The sequence below is a fragment of the Heterodontus francisci genome, chromosome 1, assembly GCF_036365525.1.
Source record: "Heterodontus francisci isolate sHetFra1 chromosome 1, sHetFra1.hap1, whole genome shotgun sequence".
In the NCBI taxonomy this organism is placed as follows: Eukaryota; Metazoa; Chordata; class Chondrichthyes; order Heterodontiformes; family Heterodontidae; genus Heterodontus; species Heterodontus francisci.
Window position 1 is genome coordinate 170,299,107 of NC_090371.1, and position 19,381 is coordinate 170,318,487.

General features: G+C 41.0%; 1 protein-coding gene across 11 annotated transcripts in view; it reads right to left on the bottom strand.

Annotated features, from left to right (window-relative positions):
- Window positions 1-19,381, bottom strand: part of shroom3 (shroom family member 3) — a 480,123-nt gene that overhangs the window by 122,067 nt on the left and 338,675 nt on the right. For 2 of the 11 annotated variants that reach the window (XM_068038340.1, XM_068038360.1), the window contains exon 1: window positions 4,615-4,720. The exons of 7 other annotated variants lie outside the window; for them this stretch is intronic. The gene's annotated coding sequence lies outside the window, so the exon portion shown is untranslated. Of the gene's footprint in view, window positions 1-4,338; window positions 4,363-4,614; window positions 4,721-5,448; window positions 5,519-19,381 lie in introns of those variants that run through there. 2 more of the 11 variants (XM_068038382.1, XM_068038387.1) reach the window with 2 other exon arrangements.

Sequence of the window (19,381 nt, forward strand, 5' to 3'; positions counted from 1 at the left end):
CTTTTATTTACCACATTGATATTGTGTAAAGTTTCACATTGACCACATAGTTCATTCACAGTAGCAGTTCCTGTATTTAACTTCACCTACACCCTTAGGCAAGGATATTTAAACAAGAGTTCCTTGCAAACAGATGACAAGCTAATCTTGCCAACACAATTCCTAAACAGTTGGTTCCACTGTATGTCTCTTGGGACTTTATGACCATAACCATGTCAGAAACACAATGTTGTACATTTACAGTCAACACATTGAACACACCAAACAATTTCAATGTGGTCACTTTGATTTTTAGGCCTTTTTCTTGTAACTAAGCTGCGAGTAATATACCATGTTTTCAACTAAATTAAACAACCCATCAGATTAGCACACTGGCACAATAATGTGCCTCAACACATAATGAAGAGATGGTGGCTTTTAGACAACTTACAACAATCTTGTTGGGCCACCTGGCTGGGAAGAAGTGTAAGGAATAGATTGCAGTTAACCATTTTCACCTTGAGGAGGAAAGGAAGAAATAAAATCCACAATGACACAACTTGTACCAATCTCTACCGGCTGATTATACAGTCATACTGGCTGAGAGCTAGGATCAAGTTGGTGCTGCATCCTGTTACATAAGGGAGCCAACAAAAAGTGAAAGAAAATAATTTTTAAGTGGAGGAAGCAAGGAGAGACAAAACAAATGTTACTTCATTTTTTGAGAATCAATAGTCAACCGCTGATGGTACTGCAAATGCTAAGTCATTGAATCTGGCCACTCTTGTACCTGTCTCAGAAGTTTAACATGTCACTGTTTCTCTCTGTCTCTCATTTTCTTCCCCTTTTCACTCCCCTTAACTCCTTTTGCTTCTCTCACAGGTTCTTTCTTCATTGCTTTCGGATGGGAGCTAGTGCATAATATGTCGGGAAAAGGAATTGCAGTGGCTATAGAGTATTTGGGGCTGGCTTTGAACGAAAACGTAGACATCAACTGCTCTCCTTTTCCAACCCTTCCCCAATCACTCATGCTCCCCTTCACTCCCATTGTGTCACCTACCCTTTCACCTTCCCACTATCTCCTCCTGCTCATCGTTATCCCTCAACATTTCCCCTTCAAACTAACCACTCAAACTCTAGATACTCCTTCCTGTTCTGCTACTTACCTCACCCTTACTGCTCCACCCACCCCCTTCACAAGGGTGTGGCGAAAGACCAGAAGCCTCCCATACCCTCATCCTATTTCTCTCCTACTTTCTTTTCTGACCTGTTCTCTCTACAGATGATGCCTGACATGCCGAGTGTTTCCAGCCATGTTCAGTTATATGAGCAAAACAATGTTAATTCAGACTGATCAAGATGCCTGATGCAAAAGCAGATTTTTTTTAATATCAGGTATGATGGAAGCAAGATGCAGTATCAGATCTGATGGAAAGGAAGAGTGTGAAACTTTCCAGAATAAACTTCCAGTCTGAATTAACATTAACATAACTGATAACTTCTTAGAGCTCCTAAGGAGAAAGCTAATCTTTCTGGCTCACTTTTTCTCCTCTCTCCAACTCTAATCTTAATGAATTGGCAAATAACTCCAGATCACCACCTACTACATTTTGTTCAACTATTGCGACTTGACACCAAAGTTTTCCCCCCTTATCTGTTGGATCTTCTGATCACAGTCCTCATGACAAACCTGCATCACCCTCAAGAAAAGTGCCTGAAAATTTATTTCTGTGCTGTACCATCTCTTCAACCTTCAGTCCACCTTGCCTCTTTCTTGGAAATTGTTTTGCATTCACCCTATCTGTAAGAAAATAAATCCCTCACAGCATTCTGTCCATTATCCTATTGCCCTTACATCAATATTTTCTTAAAACTTTCAAAGTTCTGGCCTAATGCACGATTAACAGTATAGTTGTCAGTGTGGGCTCTCCAAAGGATTTCTTGTTGCTTATATTAAGTACTTTGGAACTCTGCTTTTTAAACATTGTTAGTTTATCTGTCATTACTTTAAATATCTTTTAAGCCTTTGATACATTGGCACTGTATACTATTTAACAAATTACCATCATATGGCCTCCCATATGGTATGAGGTGATGACTATTCAGTTACATCTCAAACTGCTCCATATATGCTGGATTTAATGGTTTTTGCCCATTGAGTCTAGAGCACCCCACCATTTGGTCCTTAGTCTTCCTTCATCTACTGAGATTCTTGGCCTCACTAAATCCTCTGGCATTAATGGTGCTTCCACATCTCCTTTGTAAAGCTATTTCCAAGATGCACAATTTCTATTTTTTGTGCCAAACACCAGTATCTCCTTCAAACACTTGACAATATAAATCCTAAATATGCCCAATACTTCTCTCACTTCTGCAGAGGCTCTCTAACTTGCACTCCTGGACAGGATACAAGACAAAGTTGTTTATCCAATAGGCAAGCCCATCTCACCTCAACCTCCAACCACTCTCTCTTCCTATCATAATTCTTGACTCATTTCAATACAGTCCCTTTTCTGAAGTTCGTGGATTGTTCCTTCTAAGCTCAAACGTGCCACCTCCATGATCTTTCTCGTCTGTACATCTCCACTGTACCAAAATTAAGGCCAGGAATTTCCTTGGAGCTGCTCCCTATTTACGTCCAAACTGGATTTCCATGGCATCTCTGGTAAACTTATAGCAACAGAGCTGTAGCAGCTCTGAATAAGTTCCTGGCCCAAAACTAATGCAGTCTGATAGCCTAAGCTCACTTCTTCCTTGAACTGTTTGACTCCTTAAAGTCTTTTAGTCTTTTCTTCCCTCATAATCTTCAGGCTTTTAAAATCCAGTTTGCATCTCATAATCACTATCTCTTGATTTGCCTGGTTTTACGCTGTTCAGCCACAGTGGTGTCATATAGGAGGGGCCTTGGTGTTCAAGTTAGTTTCACAACAATCATTAAAAAGATCATCTTTTCAGTATGTGAAGCCATAGAAAGAACTTTGTACAAACTGTCTGCACAAATCTCCTGATTCTAAAAATGCTTTTACTCCTTCACCAATCACCTCATTTCCAAATGGAAGACAAATCCCATGGTTGTGGGATAATTAGGAGAATAAAATGCCTTACTCGCAGAGATGCCTGTCAAAATGCTAAGCCTGCTGGTCCAGAAATTTTATTCTGTGGCTAGGGCAGATAGTGAGCAAACCACTTACCTACAGCTGAAATTTGGGCTAGAATTCAATTCAACTGACATTCCACCTGGTTGATGGGCAGCTATTTTCCAGGGGGGGGGAATGAGGCGTGGGTGACCTTTCATCCATCCATTCCCCCATCAACCCCCACCAAACGCAAGGATGCCTGTATGGGACAGTTGCCTGCCTGCCTACCCTGGGAATTATGTCCAATGTGCCCATAAAAAACCTCAAAAAAGTCTTGCCAAATGAGGCCTTTGGAAAAGTACCAAACCTTCAGCAGGCAAAGAAAGTCAAAGGGTTTAATTATCTTGAATAGTAGATTCATTGGGAGCTGAATAGAATTTTTTTTCTTTCATATTTGGCTCTTTGCAAGTCTTTCTTTCTACCCTTGGAGTAGTATGGTGCCACTCTGATTTGGGGGATAGTGCTACTGATGTGTACTTGCGGGTTCTCGGTTACTCCATGCAGATATGCCAGTCCCTGGGATTTAGATTTGGGTCTATATTGTAGCATATACTCTGCACACTTGCACCAACTAGAACTTCAACCCCGCTATCTTTAACAACTAACTGGAGCAAAAATGATATTGATTAGTGAAGATTGATCACAGCGAAAAGTACCATAGAGTTTGATTCCTTGGGAATTAACCTTTGCGTAACCCAGATGCAGCCAGTAAACCCTGCTGTTTTAACACACATATTAGATTTCACTCATTTACACAATCACTGTCGAGGGGCAAACATCCATAAAACATCAGGGAGAAAGGGCATGCTTGGATTCAGTCTGGATCTATCCAATTCAAATTTGATTACAAATTCTGCAGAAACAGTTATTTTGAGGGAGACACACACACAATCTCCATTTTACTTCTGATTTCGAACTGCAAAATCTAACGTGAAAGGTACAAAGGTCTGTTCAGGACACCGTAACCAGGCAGTCAGTGTGACAAAGCACACTTATCTGATTGACGATTCAAATACTTAAAACCAGCCAGTCACTCTCAGCAGCAATGACCGCAGACTTTGCACACTGTACCCAGGTGAGGCAACGACTAACTCCCTGACAACCGCTCACAATCATTTCAATTAATTAAACAGCATAGCCACATTTTGGGGAGGCAGGTTGAATCTAGATTTTAAATCAATTTAAAAAAAGACTATTGGAAAGTATCTGTCGCATCCCATACCTGTCTGCAGAAACAATACTTCATCTCTTTAGTACCTGAAACATTTGAAACATGTGGTTGTCTTATAAATGGTTAGATGATTCAGACTAGCCAGGCGTGCATAAGCTGCACACAGAGCAATGATACGAGAAACCAGGTCCGAAACCTGCCTTTTGTTCATGTTTGCAGCTGAGACCACTTAACGTTGTCCAAGCAATGTCAGTGAAAACACGTTACTGCCAATGTACTTTATCAAGGGTTAAATTTTAGTTCTAATTTTTAAAAAAAATTTCTTACCCACTCAGAAGGGCTTTTACAGTTGGACAATCTTTTCAATCCTTTCCTAATCCACTTGTTAATTTACATTTTTAGCAAGAGCATTCTACTGTTCAACATGGCTCTCTCTCACAGCCAAACAACTACTCCAGTACCTAATCACAAGTCCATCCTTCTCTAGACAGGAATGTGCCACATTGCAAAGGGGAGGTAAGGTGGGGGGGGGGGGTTCTGAAAATAAACTCTGCCAAGTGCTGTAAAAACCTTAAAGACGTCCACTGATTTTAATCCTACAGGATTCAGCAGGAGACGTTAGCCTCAGTAACTATTAAGTAGGAGATTGTCTGAAGATGGGGAGTAATTAAATAGTTGCCCCCCTTCCACCCCCCCCCCCCATTTTAATCATTGTCTAGATAACCAGCCCACTGTGGCACTCAGGGCATTCTAAAAATTAAGAGTTGTATGTAGCATTATGTTCAGCTCAAGTTGAAAATCGTGACTTGAAAAGCTGGTTCTGAGATAAAGCGTGTCCTGAGCTGGTCAGTTGGGACTGAAATCTACTAACATATTCTGGAGTTTCAAAATCACCGCCAGAAAGCACAGCATTTGCAGATTTAATACAGTGGTTACAAACACAATCAGAAAGAACTACATTTATGTAACACCTTATCACCTCTCTCAGAAATGTCTCAAAGTGCTTCACGTACAATTAATTACTTTGGAGACGAGTGATTGTTGTAAACCCAGTAACCATTTTCTACACAGTGAAATACCACAAACAGCAATAAAGTTATTCGGGAATTAAAAACAGAAAAAGCTGCATATACTCAGCAGTTCTGATGAAAAGTCACTGACCTGAAACTTTAACTCTGTTTTCTCTCTCCACAGATGCTGCCAGATCAGCTGAGTATTTCCAGCATTTTCTGTTTCTCGTTCAGATTTCCAGCATCTGCAGTATTTTGCTTTGGAAATAAGTAATCTGGTTTTGATTTTATCTGTTGCATGTATAGTGCAAAGCAGTTGTGAAACTTACAATGAACAATAAGGAAATAGCATTATAATTTTTATTTTTTAATTGAAGATAAAGTCTACATCAAAGACCAAACTCATCATGATGAAAATACCAAAGTCCCAGTGTACACTTTATTTTCCTCAATATCTCTACTGATAAAAGTGCTCTATATTGTGGTAATGAGCAGTACAGATTAGGAAGGCCTTAGGTTTAATTTCAGCTCTGCACCAAGTTTGGTGATCAGAGCTGGGGAGTGTCACAGGCACCATACTATTTGTCTTAGGGAGAAGGAAAAATGTTAAAAAGCAGCCAGGATTCCCACTTCTGATCATTATGTAATGACTCAAGTTGGAAAGAGCATGTTTAGAGATGTTTGATGAGGAAGACTCAGCTGTGATGTCTTAGTTGAATATCTGGCACAGTAGTGCTCATGATACAGCCTGGTTGCTGCTTAATAGTGGTCCCATGGCAGCTCCAGATCTCCACTCGAGGCCTGCCCTGCTGCGAAATGCTAAATATATTGCTTTTTTCTCTCCTTTCTACCAAAAGGAGGCATCCCCATAGATAATAAACTACAAAAATAGGATTATTTAACTGAATTATAAATAGTCCTATTAGGTTTTATTTTCTCTTCTTACGCCAATGTAACTGGACTTCAATTGAAAACGGTCAACAACGAGATGAGTAAAATCAGAGATTCACTGTATAAGGCCAGATGCCAATGCTCAGTGTGTAGCATTCCTGAGAGTGCCCCTCAAACAAGAGACTGTTTAGGATTGTGGTTCTTGCTAAAAAGTTAGTAACACTGCCTTAGACTTGCACGTGAGGACAACCACTCAAGTGAGACACTAGGAGCACTGAGATCAACTGTAGTCCTCCTGCTGTGCCCCTGGCTGAGAGGATCTTACTCAGCACAGATCAGTTTGTTTTTAATCAATAGCTGTTCTCAATCACTGGGGCCATATATACTGCTGACTGCTTAATTCAGGTACTGTTGTTATTCAGTTAAACTAGAAATATATTGCTTTGTAGATTAAAACACCAGTTACAATGTACTTAACAAGGAGGTGCTGAGAAGGCATGAATAGCTCATGGATTTGATTCCATTGTGGTTTATTGCTGCCAGTTAACAGTAACAATTATGTGCAAGTTCTGGTTGGCAGGTGTCAGAATTGGATTGTGATACAAAGAATACTAGATCAGCTTGAGACACTGAATATCCTTTACACTAAATAGAGCCAGTCACATTATACATAGGAAAATATTTAGCAAAATATCAAATGTTGACCATAAAAGTATATTAAAATCCAAGTGTGCCATTTTCAAATTGCCACTGTTCGAGACTCAAACACAATGCTCAATGTGCAAAATTTAAATGTTGCATATATATACTAAAATCAAACATTAAATATATCAAGGGATATGGGGATAGTGTGGGAAAATGGCATTGAGGTGGAAAATCAGCCATGATCTAGTTGAATGGCAGAGCAGGCTTGAGGAGCCAAATGACCTACTCCCGCTCCTATTTTCCTATGTTTCTATAAACTACAGCATGTCATCAATCACAATTTTTGATATTGTGAGACTGATTGCTATATTGAGTAGAAACATATTGATGTTCGGAGGTTGAATTTCTATGTGGGGGGTGGTTCCTGATCGCCTGCTGTAACTTCGGCAGAAGATCCACAGAAACAACGTAAATGCATTTTATGTCATTTCTACGGATGCCCACAGATATCTACCAAAGTTACTACGGACAATCGGGAACACCCACCTCACGCATAGCCCCCACCGCACCCCCCACCCCCCCGATCCCTGCACCAAGTAAATTCAACCTCTTGAATTTTTGTTGCACTCTTTAATAAGCATTATTGGCACTTTCAAAGAAGTTTGCCTCATCTTACAGGATACGGTTTGGTGCACACACACTGTGCAACATGAGAAAGAAGTCAATAAATAACTGTGAATGTGTTACAGAGGTGTAACACAGCTGAGAGATTCTGGTGATCTGATAAACCACAAGAACAGTTTATGTGCAGCGCCCTGAGACTGTGTCACACAACTACCTATTGTTCGAATACTAGTCAATCTTCTGTGGAATTGCAGTGGGGGAGTTAAAGCCAAGTTCAGTTTTCAGGTGAAGCAAGGTTAGATGCCAAGAATAATTGAACCGAGGTACCCAGATGTCATTCCATCTTCACTTTAAAGTCATAGATTCTGTCCTTTTTGTTATATTTCCATTCTATGTCTACCTCCCTCTTTGACCAAGATTTCGATCACCTGTTCTAATATGTGGTTTGGTGTCAAATTTTGTTTGATAACATTCCTATGAAGCACATTGGGATGTTTTGCCATGCTAAAGGTGCTATATTAATACAAATTGTTGTTTATAATTGAAACTATATCAGAATGTCACACTAATTTCAACTTCCTATCAACGATGACACTGAAGCACGTCCACCGAGAAGAGGGCATAATTGCAGCACCACAAGGTTACATCGACAGGAGAATATAAGAAATTAGAATGGAAAAAAGATACAGGAAGTGTACGTAGACAGATCGTTTTTAATATTTTTAAATTCAATTACTTTTTCTGCTTCAGGGTCCACCATTACTGCTATAGGTTTGATTTACAGCTGACTTGGAAGTTAACAGATGTGTACTATCATGTATTGCTGTCGTAACAGTGAACCTACTTTGTAGCAACACCCTTTGTCAAATTGCAGGCATTTTACTGGCGTATATATTGCATTATCTTGCACATATTGTAAGGAAAGTATACTTGGGCTCAACATTTCCACAGTAACTTAGCTAGAGTAACTAATAGTGGTGTTGTGCTTTCCACACATTAAACATTTTATGTGCTGCCATACAGAAAGTCAGCATAACAGAATGGGAACCTGATAAGACAATTCAAAATATTACAGCGGCCAAGGACGTGTAGCATTTTATGTTGCTAAAACCATTATCTTTCCCCATGTTCAGTGCTGTATCACATTCTATAACATGCATACACAGACGCAATTCATAACAATTTGAAGGCTGGATAAGACCCAGTCAAATAAATGACAATTGCTGGGAGTGATAATATCAGACGCTGCTCATTAAACTAATTATTATTTTGAAATCTGAGCCAGAATTTTGGATTTGCTAATTTAAAAATAAGGGATCACTGTGAGAATCAGAATCTTCGATTAAGTCAAGTCGTCATCATCGGCTGTATCTCAACTCGAGGATGACGTCTACTCAAGGTCACGAGTTTCTGCCATGGGTCTTCAGGTGATTGAACAGGCCGATTCTCGACCTGCAGATCTTTAGGCACACGGGGCCGGATGTCCCATGAGGTAGTGGGATCCAGAGTGCAGGATTTGCTTCCTTTTCTTTCCTTCTCTGCTGCCGCTCTGCATCATCATTAAGGTGTTTGGACTTAAAGCATGATGCAGCTTGATGGACAAGTTGTCGCCATTTTGAACGATTGGTAGCAAGTTCCTCCCAGTCATCAATATCAATGCTGACATGCTTTAAAGAGAGCTTCCGAGTGTCGTTGAAGCATTTTCTTTGTCCTCCCTGGAACGCTGGCCATTTGAGAGTTGAGAAAAACGGGAACTGGCAGGGGAGAGGGTTTTCATCCATCCGGACACAGTGTCCAGTCCATTGAAGTTGATTTTTCAGGAGTTTTGCCTGAATGCTTACGGAGTTGACCTCAGGAAGGACATGAGCGTTTGTTCAATGGTCCTCCCATTGAATCCAGAGCATCTGGTGGAGACTTTGCTGATGGAATTTCTCTAGCACTCTTTTGTGTTGCTGATACACAGTCCAGGTCTCACAGCAGCACAGGAATGTGGTGACAACAACTGCTCTGTGCACTAGAACTTATGTTGACTTGCGGAGGTCTTTGTTGTTAAACACTCGCTGTCGTAGTTTGTAGAAGGTTGAGCTGGCGCAGCTGATCTGGTGTTGGATCTCGTCAATGGTGGCCCTTTGACAGAGGTGGCTGCCAAGGTATGGAAAATGGTCAACATATTCCAATGTCTCTCCTTCAACATATATGGGAGGTGGAATATTTGGCTGACCAGGTGTGGGTTGATGTACGAGTTTTGTTTTGGCAACATTCAAGGACAGACTGAGTCTCTCGTATGCAGAATTGAAGAGATTGAGAGTGGCTTGCAAATCTGGTGCAGAGTGCGCAACGATAGAGCAGTCATCCGCAAACTGTAGATCATGTATGTCTATGGTGGTCAGTTTAGTTTTGGCACGGAGGTGACTTAAGTTAGAGAGTTTCCATCTAGGCAGTATTTAATACTCATTCCAGAGGACAGCTGATCTTTGATGAGGTGCATAACCACTGTCAGGTAGATTGTAAATAGTATGGGGGCTATCACACAGCCTTGCTTGACCCCGGTCTGGATTCTGAATGCATCTGTTTCAGACCATCCACTCAAGACAATTGCAGTCATATCATCATGGAGCAATTGCAGGATTGCGATGAAGTTTCTTGGTCATCCAAATCTTTGGTGCACAATCCACAGAGTCTCGTGATTAACTGAGTCAAATGCTTTGGTCAGGTCGTTGAATGTAATGAAGAGTTCCTAGTGTTGTTCTCGACATTTTTCTTGGATTTGTCTGACAACAAAAACCATGTCTGAGGTTTCTCTGGAAGGTGTAAAGCCACACTGTGCCTCTGGGTGGATTTCCTCAGCCACAGGAAGTAGGCGATTCAGGAGAATGCGTGTCAAGAAAATCCTGACACACATTAAGTCAAGTGCAACACAGGCAGATGGTGGACTTGAGGTTGACAGTACTGCTTCACCAAAATATAAAAAGGAAGACTTGTATTTACTTAGCACCATTCACAACCTCAGGATGTCCCAAATCACTTTACAACTAATGAAGTACTTTTGAAACACAGTCACGGTTGTAATGTAGGAGGTGTGGCAGCCAATTTGCACACAGCAAGATCCCACAAACAGCAATTAGATAAATCAGTGATGTTGATTGAGGGATAAGTATTTGCTAGGACTTAAAGGTTAACGCACTGATACAATGTGCTAAAATGAAATATATTTTGGCTCAACAATAAATTATAAAATCAACCCTACCCAGAAAAATGTAAACAGATTATTTAGCAATCGAATTCTCTGCATCATTTATTGTTACCATCTTCTACTGGATAAAGGTTCTACTGCTGACTCAATCACGTTAATGAAGATATTCACTGCGCTTCCCGCCAACTGGCAACATGTATAAAACCCACTGTGGGTCTAAATATGTAATTAGATACTGCAGACAAACCAGATTTAATCAGATATCCAAGGAGGCTTCATCAATTATGGCCTAATGTCTGGTAACAATAAACAATGTACAAAATTCTATTGCTAATAATCCCTCATTTTTTTGGGTGGAGTTGATTTTATAATTATTAGAGAACAAAACATATTTCATTTTACCACAGTGTTTTAACCTTTATAAAAACACTGACCTGAATTTAATATTTCCAACTACTATACAGTATTTTACCACTGATAATTACAAAATACCAAATAAGCATTAGTTCAATACCGTGCAGCCGGGTTTGTCATTTTTGAATGGACATGAGTTTCACTTTTCACTGTTAATTTACAGTGACAAAGTAACACACCTTTATCTACAATGAATACAAAATATGGAAAATATTGGTAAATGTTTTCATTGCTTGGTGAGAATCATAGTTCCATACAACACAGAGGTCATTAGGCCCATCATGTCTGCACCAGCTCTTCAAAAGAGCTATCCAATTAGTCCCACTCCCTTGCACTTTGCACATACTCCTGCAAATTTTTCCTTTTCAAGTATTTATCCAATTCCCTTTTGAAAGTTACTATTGAATTTTCTTCCACTACCCTTTTCAGGCAGTGCAATCCAGGTCATGGCAACTATTGGCTATTTCCTCCAAGAATCTTTTTGATTTTTTTCTAATATTCTGAAAAACATCTGATCAGTATTATTTTCCCATTTAATGGGATCCCATGAACTAAAGAATGCAGAGGTGAGATAACTATGAACAGAAATAAATATTAATACATTTTATAGGCTAGAAAAGGTCCTAATATAGCCATGCATGTCATGTGAAAATTAACTCCACGGTGAGGCTGATATCACATTCATTGTTAATATAACTTATAAATCACCAAAAATTGAAAACGAGAACATCAATGGCAGTTTTGGCGTCGATATCGTTAAATAAGGTTACAGAAGTGACACGGGAAGCTAATAAAGGAATAGAAGAAACAAGAAAGGAGAGAATAAATCAACAAAAGACTGAAGGCAGTGGGAATGGTGAACAGAATCTACTTCCAGGCTGCTAAGTTCTTTCTGTTAACAACGGAATGTGGAAGAGATGGAATGGACCTCATCACAGCCACAGGACGCCCAGGACAGCTCACAACCATTAAATTACTTTTGAAGTGCAGTCGCGGTTGTTATGTCGGCAAATGTAGCACCCAATTTGGGCACAACAAGGTTCCACAAACAAATAAATAAGATGAAAGACCAGGAAATCTGCTTTCTCCCACAGCTGAATAACCTGTCTCACTGTTGTTGTTTTTGTAGCTTCACACTTTCCATTGGAGAATAGAATCATGGAATTGTTACAGTATAGCAGGCGACCATTTGGCCTGTTGAACCCATGCTGGCTCTCTCCAAGAGCAATTTAGCTAGTCCCACTCCCCCACCCTTTCTCCTTAGCTCTATAAAATGTTCCCCCTCAGGTGATTATCCAATGCCCTTTTCAAAGCCCTGATTGAATCTGCCTCCAACACACTCTCAGGCAGTGCATTCCAGATCCTAACCACTTGCTGTGTAAAGAAGTTTCTCCTCACGTTGCTATTGATGCTTTTATCAATCACTTTAAAACGGTGACCTCTGATATGCAACCCTTCTGCCATTGGGAACAATATTACAAAGTAGAGGAAGGAGTCACAGGCCAAATAACAAATTTGATGGGCCACAATGTGAACGCTTCTTCCATGGCTGGAACCATTTTTGTACTAGCTAATAGTTCTATAGGGCAGGAGGGTTTCATGAGCTTCTACAATTTATATGATGAGGGGGGCAACCCACACACACTGGATGAGAGCATTCCACTGGATGTCACCACAGAATTCAGAACTGGAACTCCAGTCTCCACTCGACGGGAGTATCTGGAGTAGGGTTCAAACAAAACAGGTGGAAATGCTATCACTAAGGCAAAGGCTCTCTCCCATGTTTCTGGCGAAACTTGTTGATCCAACTCTACATCCTATTCTCTCTGAACTTTTATGATAGTGCTATAAAGGACACCCTCCTGTGCCATTAGCATCATTACCATACAATCTGAATGGGTTTAATCTCCAGCAGCTGCAACTTTCCAAAACATATGTACAGCTGAGAATAATAGGCCACAAGTTTTCACATAAAATTGAAAATTGTGACTGCAATGCAACTTTCAGGGATCTTTGAAAACTTAGGCTCAGTGCCCCAAGTAAGACCCTGCACTTGCAAATAATGTAAAAAAAAAAGTAAGCTATTTTATGTTGATAAGCACAATATTTCAGCTACCGTGTGTAATTGCTTGTCCAGTGTTTCTAAAAAAATTAGTTTTCTTGTCTTTTCAGGTTCCCTTATCCCATACACCAATCCTCAGCCAAGAAGGTACAGTAGACAATTTGCTCCCTTTCTTGACCTGGGAAGGTTTACCAGCCAATTTTCTTTTCCTATGCTCCCAGTTTGGGAAGTGCCTGGGCTCTGTTCATCATCGGCTAGACAATGTTACAGCCAGGACCGCACACACGCCACATGTTGGAAATGCAAGCTTCTTACTGCTCTGTGGTCTTTCACATGCTGTGCGTGATCTAACTACAATTACTATACCTCGCCTGCTGCAGTGGTTGCATCAGATGATCGCGACTTAGCTCCAAAGGCCCTTCCGACTCCAGCTCACTGAAAGCCGCCAGAAAGTTCAGCATTTCATCTCCCAGGAAACAATGAAACTCTCCAAGAATGAAACAGTGCAAGCAAAGTCAGTGCAGGGTGAGCCAGAGAGCAATACTATACAGTCCTCTACACACAAAGTCTCTGTGTCACAAAAACAGGCCAAGATTGGGCCTACTGTTGAGGAGGGCAGAGGGTGCAGGATTGGAAAGAACAGGAGACAAAGCTCAGTTTATCTGTTGGATTTAACACTGTAATTTTTTTTTTTAGGGACTTCACAATGTACACAAAGCCTTTGAATACTTAAGCACTTGCTTGAACCTAAAAGAAATTCAGTATTCGTACAAACAAGAACATTCAATCTTCTTTCCATCATAACAATACATATTAAAGAAGTCATCCTGTAAATGTTATAAAATTAAAACTTTTAACCACTTTATATACAACACCGTCACTATGGGGAACTGCTCAGGAAAAGGACTATAGGTTTTCTTTCAATTGAAATCCACTAAATGACCTGGCAAACTGCCTCAGTTCACTAAACATTTTCACCCAGCATGACACTCTAATCTTATAAATTTGTTCCGGCAGCTGCCTGACACAGAATATTTCAGGCAAATCTTTTTTTTGAGGAATTATTTACATTTTGCTATAATTAAGGTGACTGTGAAACATGGTAACTGCAAATTTGTTCTTGCTTTCTTCAAATGACTGGAAGTAAAGCAGCACACACCTCACCCGTAGTAAATACAACTCGAAATTAGGGCTGGCACCCAAAATTAATCTTGTTCATCAGTCAAGGTGCAGCTGTATTACTATTTCTGCAGTTTCTACTTCACAACTATGCATAGGTAACTGTGTGGCCTCAATATTAATCCCATCATGATAGGCAGGAGAGGGTCAGAGGGTTGAAATTGTTACAACACGAAACACATCCCCATCCTGCTATGTATATGGCCATTGTCGGTATTGCGCCACAGGTTTTGAGGCAGAACACTTCATTAACATATTTAAATCAGGCTCCAACCCTGCAATTGGGAGCCTAATTTAAATTAAAAAGTTGCCACCAGGTATTCCAGGGTTCAGAAAACAGCAGAGAAAGCGAATGTGCCTTTTACAGCACTCCTTGTGGGTTAGGAGGAGCAGTAGTCGTCCCACTGGCCTCACAAGAAAACCTTTGACCTCCCACTGCTGATGGGGGAGTCTCTCCACCCTCTGCCGTGAGAAGCAACTTCCCACGTTCCAGCCCCGATTTCTGCCTCCCTTCCTCCCGATTACCAGGTACTGTCCCTAAGGATCTTCGGCTACAGCTGACAAGTCTGCCAATTTGGCTGGCTGCCATGTGGGAAATGGCCTTGTTGGATTTTTCCTGCACTGTTGTGCTCCCCCGCACCCTCCCCACCTCCCCATAACCATCAGGGCCTATAACTCTGGAATCAGGGCCTGATCTACATGACTTGTTATTTAATACCAAGGGAAATTTACTCCTGTGCAATTTCAGATTGGGGTATTTTACAGGTTTGAACTATCACTGTCTATGTGCTCAAAATATTTAGAATTTACTGTCTGGGAGTAAAGCTCTGGCCACACGTATGAGCAGTCATGTGCATAGCTCTCTTCCCTGATCCTGGCAATTTAAGCAAGCTATGCCAGACTGGCATCTGTCCTGCAGCTACAGTGTAAACCCAACCATAAAGAAGTAAAAGAATTTTGTCAATTAGACAAATATTATTGACTGTTCTTTTCAGAATTGAAACTGTAGTGTAATATTTTTCGACACTAATTTTCTCTCCCCCAGCCCACCAACGCTTGTCTCTCTGAAAGGTAGTAGCTCTTCCTGGAGTGAGGGTCCATGGCTGCTGGCAGCTCTCCAATGCCTTGTAACATTCTTCAAATGTGAAGCTGTACACTGAAGGACAGCAGATTATCTGACCATGGAGATCATCACAGCTGAGCTTGATCCTGTCCTCTCCTGATGGCTATGTACATATTTGCCAATAGAAAAAAAATTAATAGCAGGAATCACAGGATGGCTATCACAAGCTGAAATCATGTATTTTATTTACCTTATCTACCTTGAGGAAACCGAGTCAAACAGCATTGCCCCAACTGCTGCTGTGGCTGAGATCTTTTAACTAAAGTTCGTTAACCTTCAATAAAAACAAAACACTGGAAATATTTCAGCAGGTCTGGCAACATCTGTGGAAAGAGAAACAGTTGAAATGTTTCAGGTCAGTGACCTTTCATCAGAACGGAAATGTTAACCCTGTTTCTCTCTTCACAGATGCTGCCAGACCTGCTGAGTATTTCCAGTATTTTCTGTTGTTATTTCAGATTTCCAGCATCTGTAGTATTTTGCTCTCATCTTTGGTTAACCTCCAACTTGTGCATCCCTAAAAAGCCATCAGGGAGCTCTAAGCTCTCATGTTCTCTAATTTCCGATGTAGCTGGTTGAGGGAAATGGACTTCAAGTACCCAGTCTCTTGGTCTATTTCTTTTATTTAAGTGCTGAGCCCACAAGTCAGCTGACAATGTGTTCGTAAAATTCATTTTCCATTATCAGATCATTCCTTTAAATATGCTGCTTAAAATTCTAAGGAAGGAATTATAGCCATCAGCTTTTCCCCTTTTCACGTAAGATCATGAACAATCCTATCTGCTATCCATGGGCTGAAGCAATATCTTGGGTTAGGGTGCTCAACTCTTACCATAATGATTAATGTTCCAAATTCCATATGTATAAGTGTTTAAATATTAATTTTATCTGATGCCTGTGAGTTGGTTCAGTGACTAGTGAGGATCTCAATAGGGTTGCAATATGGCTGAACAACTGATGTTACCATGCATTTTTTTGGGTGGAAGGCAAATAAATGGCTTTAATCACATCCACTGGCTTTCTCTTGTGGTCCAATCACCTACTGAAGATCGCCGTCAAATCACGCATGAAAAGGTGCTGAAAAAAACCCAGCCTCCCACACACCCACATCCCACAAGCAGTCAGGAGAAGACAGCAGGAACATTTCTAATAGATACTTCTTTTGATTGACCTCACAAATACATTTCCCAGCCAAGTTTGGTCTACTTGTGACATTTGTTAAATTTACCTCTGGGATATACAAAACTCAACTCTACTCAGGTTCCCAGGCAGGATTCCACCAGAAATATTAATGTGTTTTACTTCTTCAGACACTGACTATTGCATTGTGCATTCACAGGATGCTTTTAAAAGTTGTTTCTGCTCTTTCCTGCTTGTTGCATCTTCTGATGGTTTTCAGGTGCACAACAAAGGATAGGCCACAAATCAGCAATCTGGAGAAATATGGGTGAATTATGGATGAATGTGATCAGTTTGCAGGTCATCTGTTTATTATCCATCATGACTATTGAAATGACAGAGTGAATACATTGCTTTTGATTAGTGGGAAATTACTTGAAAATAATTAATGCCAGAAAACAAATGAAATCTTTTTCCTCAGCATTCGAATCCCCAATAGAATTTTCTCCCCTCTGCTATTGCAGGTCATAAATTAAATTGGCTTACAATTCCATGGGTATTGGAAGCATTTCATTTTTCTACATTCTTGTTGTACTGGGTTTGGGGGTGTATATTCTGCTCCAGATTAAAATTATTTGAGTTTGTGCTGCAACAACACCTGATCTCAGATGGTGGCATAAGTTCCCCATCTGCTTCAGTGCCAGGGCCAAAAATCTATTCATGCTGAGTCTGTACAACAAGCTGCTCACAGAGAGGGTTTGTAAACATGTTGTACATCAGAAAGCATTACTGTGGTTTTGACATAGTCTGATGTGGCTTGTTGTAGAATTCACAGTACTACTGCTGTAGGACAGGAGAACAAAAAAAAAATCAGGTGGTGAAAAAACAGCAGTCTTCACATGAAGGGGCCAGCTTGGCAAGTTTGGTGCTTTATAGGCAAATATTGCAAAGAAATATTGCATTAGAAAAAGTTCTTTCCTGCACTCAACAGACCACATAGAAATTATTTGATAATTCAGAATTAGAATCAGATCTGTGATCAACTCATGCCAACTTTGCAATGAAAGTAAGCAACAGAATTCATCCCTATAAGGCAAAATCTATTTGCACCTTTTGCATTTTCTAGAAATGGTAGCAGGTGTTATTTGCTGCCTCAAATAATAACATTGCGTTGATTAATTTTCCCACAGAATTAGGTTCTAACAACATATGTTTCAAGTCCATCATCCAAGGTGCATAAATAATGTCAGAAAACTGATGAATTAGGTGCAAGCCCAAGATTACATAAAAAAGCTCCTAATTGCTGAATGTTTAGTTGACAGAAAGATTATTGAACTAGTAATAATCCCACTTTTGTTGACCAGAAGCATTCTAGTCAATATTAATGGATTCATCTGTAAACAGGCAATAGCCAGCTCTAACAAGAGAGAATCTATCCATCTCCCCTTGACATTCAATAGCATTACGATTGCTGAATCCCCCACCATCAACATCCTGGGGGTTACCACTGACCAGAAACTGAACTGGAGTCTTCTTCTTTGGCCTCCTTGTCTCGGGAGACAATGGGTAAGAGCCTAGAGGTGGTCAGTGGTTTGTGGAGCATCGCCTGGAGTGGCTATAAAGGCCAATACTAGAGTGACAGACTCTTCCACAGGTGCTGCAGATAAAATTGGTTGTCAGGGCTGTTTCGCAGTTGGCTCTCCCCTTGCGCTTCTGTCTTTTTTCATGCCAACTGCTAAGTCTTTTCAACTCGTCACACTTTAGCCCCGCCTTTATGGCTGCCCGCCAGCTCTGGCGATCGCTGGCAACTGACTCCCCCGACTTGTGATCAATGTCACAGGACTTCATGTCGCGTTTGCAGACGTCTTTAAAGTGGAGACATGGACGGTTGGTGGGTCTGATACCAGTGGCAAGCTCGCTGTACAATATGTCCTTGGGGATCCTGCCATCTTCCATGCGGCTCACATGGCCAAGCCATCTCAAGCGCCGCTGACTCAGTAGTGTGTATAAGCTGGGGATGTTGGCCACCTCGAGGACTTCTGTGTTGGAGATACGGTCCTGCCCCCTGATGCCAAGGATTCTCCGGAGACAGTGAAGATGGAATGAATTGAGACGTCGCTCTTGGCTGACATACGTTGTCCAGGCCTCGCTGCCGTAGAGCAAGGTACTGAGGACACAGGCTTGATACACGCGGACTTTTGTGTTCTGTATCAGTGCGCCATTTTCCCACACTCTCTTGGCCAGTCTGGACATAGCAGTGGAAGCCTTTCCCATGCGCTTGTTGATTTCAGCATCGAGAGACAGGTTACTGGTGATAGTTGAGCGTGGGTAGGTGAACTCTTGAACCACTTCCAGAGCGTGGTTGCCGATATTGATGGATGGAGCATTTCTGACGTCCTGTCCCATGATGTTCGTTTTCTTGAGGCTGTTGGTTAGGCCAAATTCGTTGCAGGCAGCCGCAAACCTGTCGATGAGATTCTGCAGACACTCTTCTGTGTGAGATGTTAATGCAGCATTGTCAGCAGAGAGGAGTTCCCTGATGAGGACTTTCCGTACTTTGGTCTTTGCTCTTAGACGGGCAAGGTTGAACAACCTGCCATCTGATCTTGTGTGGAGGAAAATTCCTTCTTCTGAAGACTTGAACGCATGTGACAGCAGCAGGGAGAAGATGATCCCAAACAGTGTCGGTGCGAGAATACAGCCCTGTTTCACACCACTCAGGATAGGAAAGGGGTCTGATGAGGCGCCGCTATGCTGAATTGTGCCTTTCATATTGTCATGGAATGAGGTGATGATACTTAGTAGCTTTGGTGGACATCCGATCTTTTCTAGTA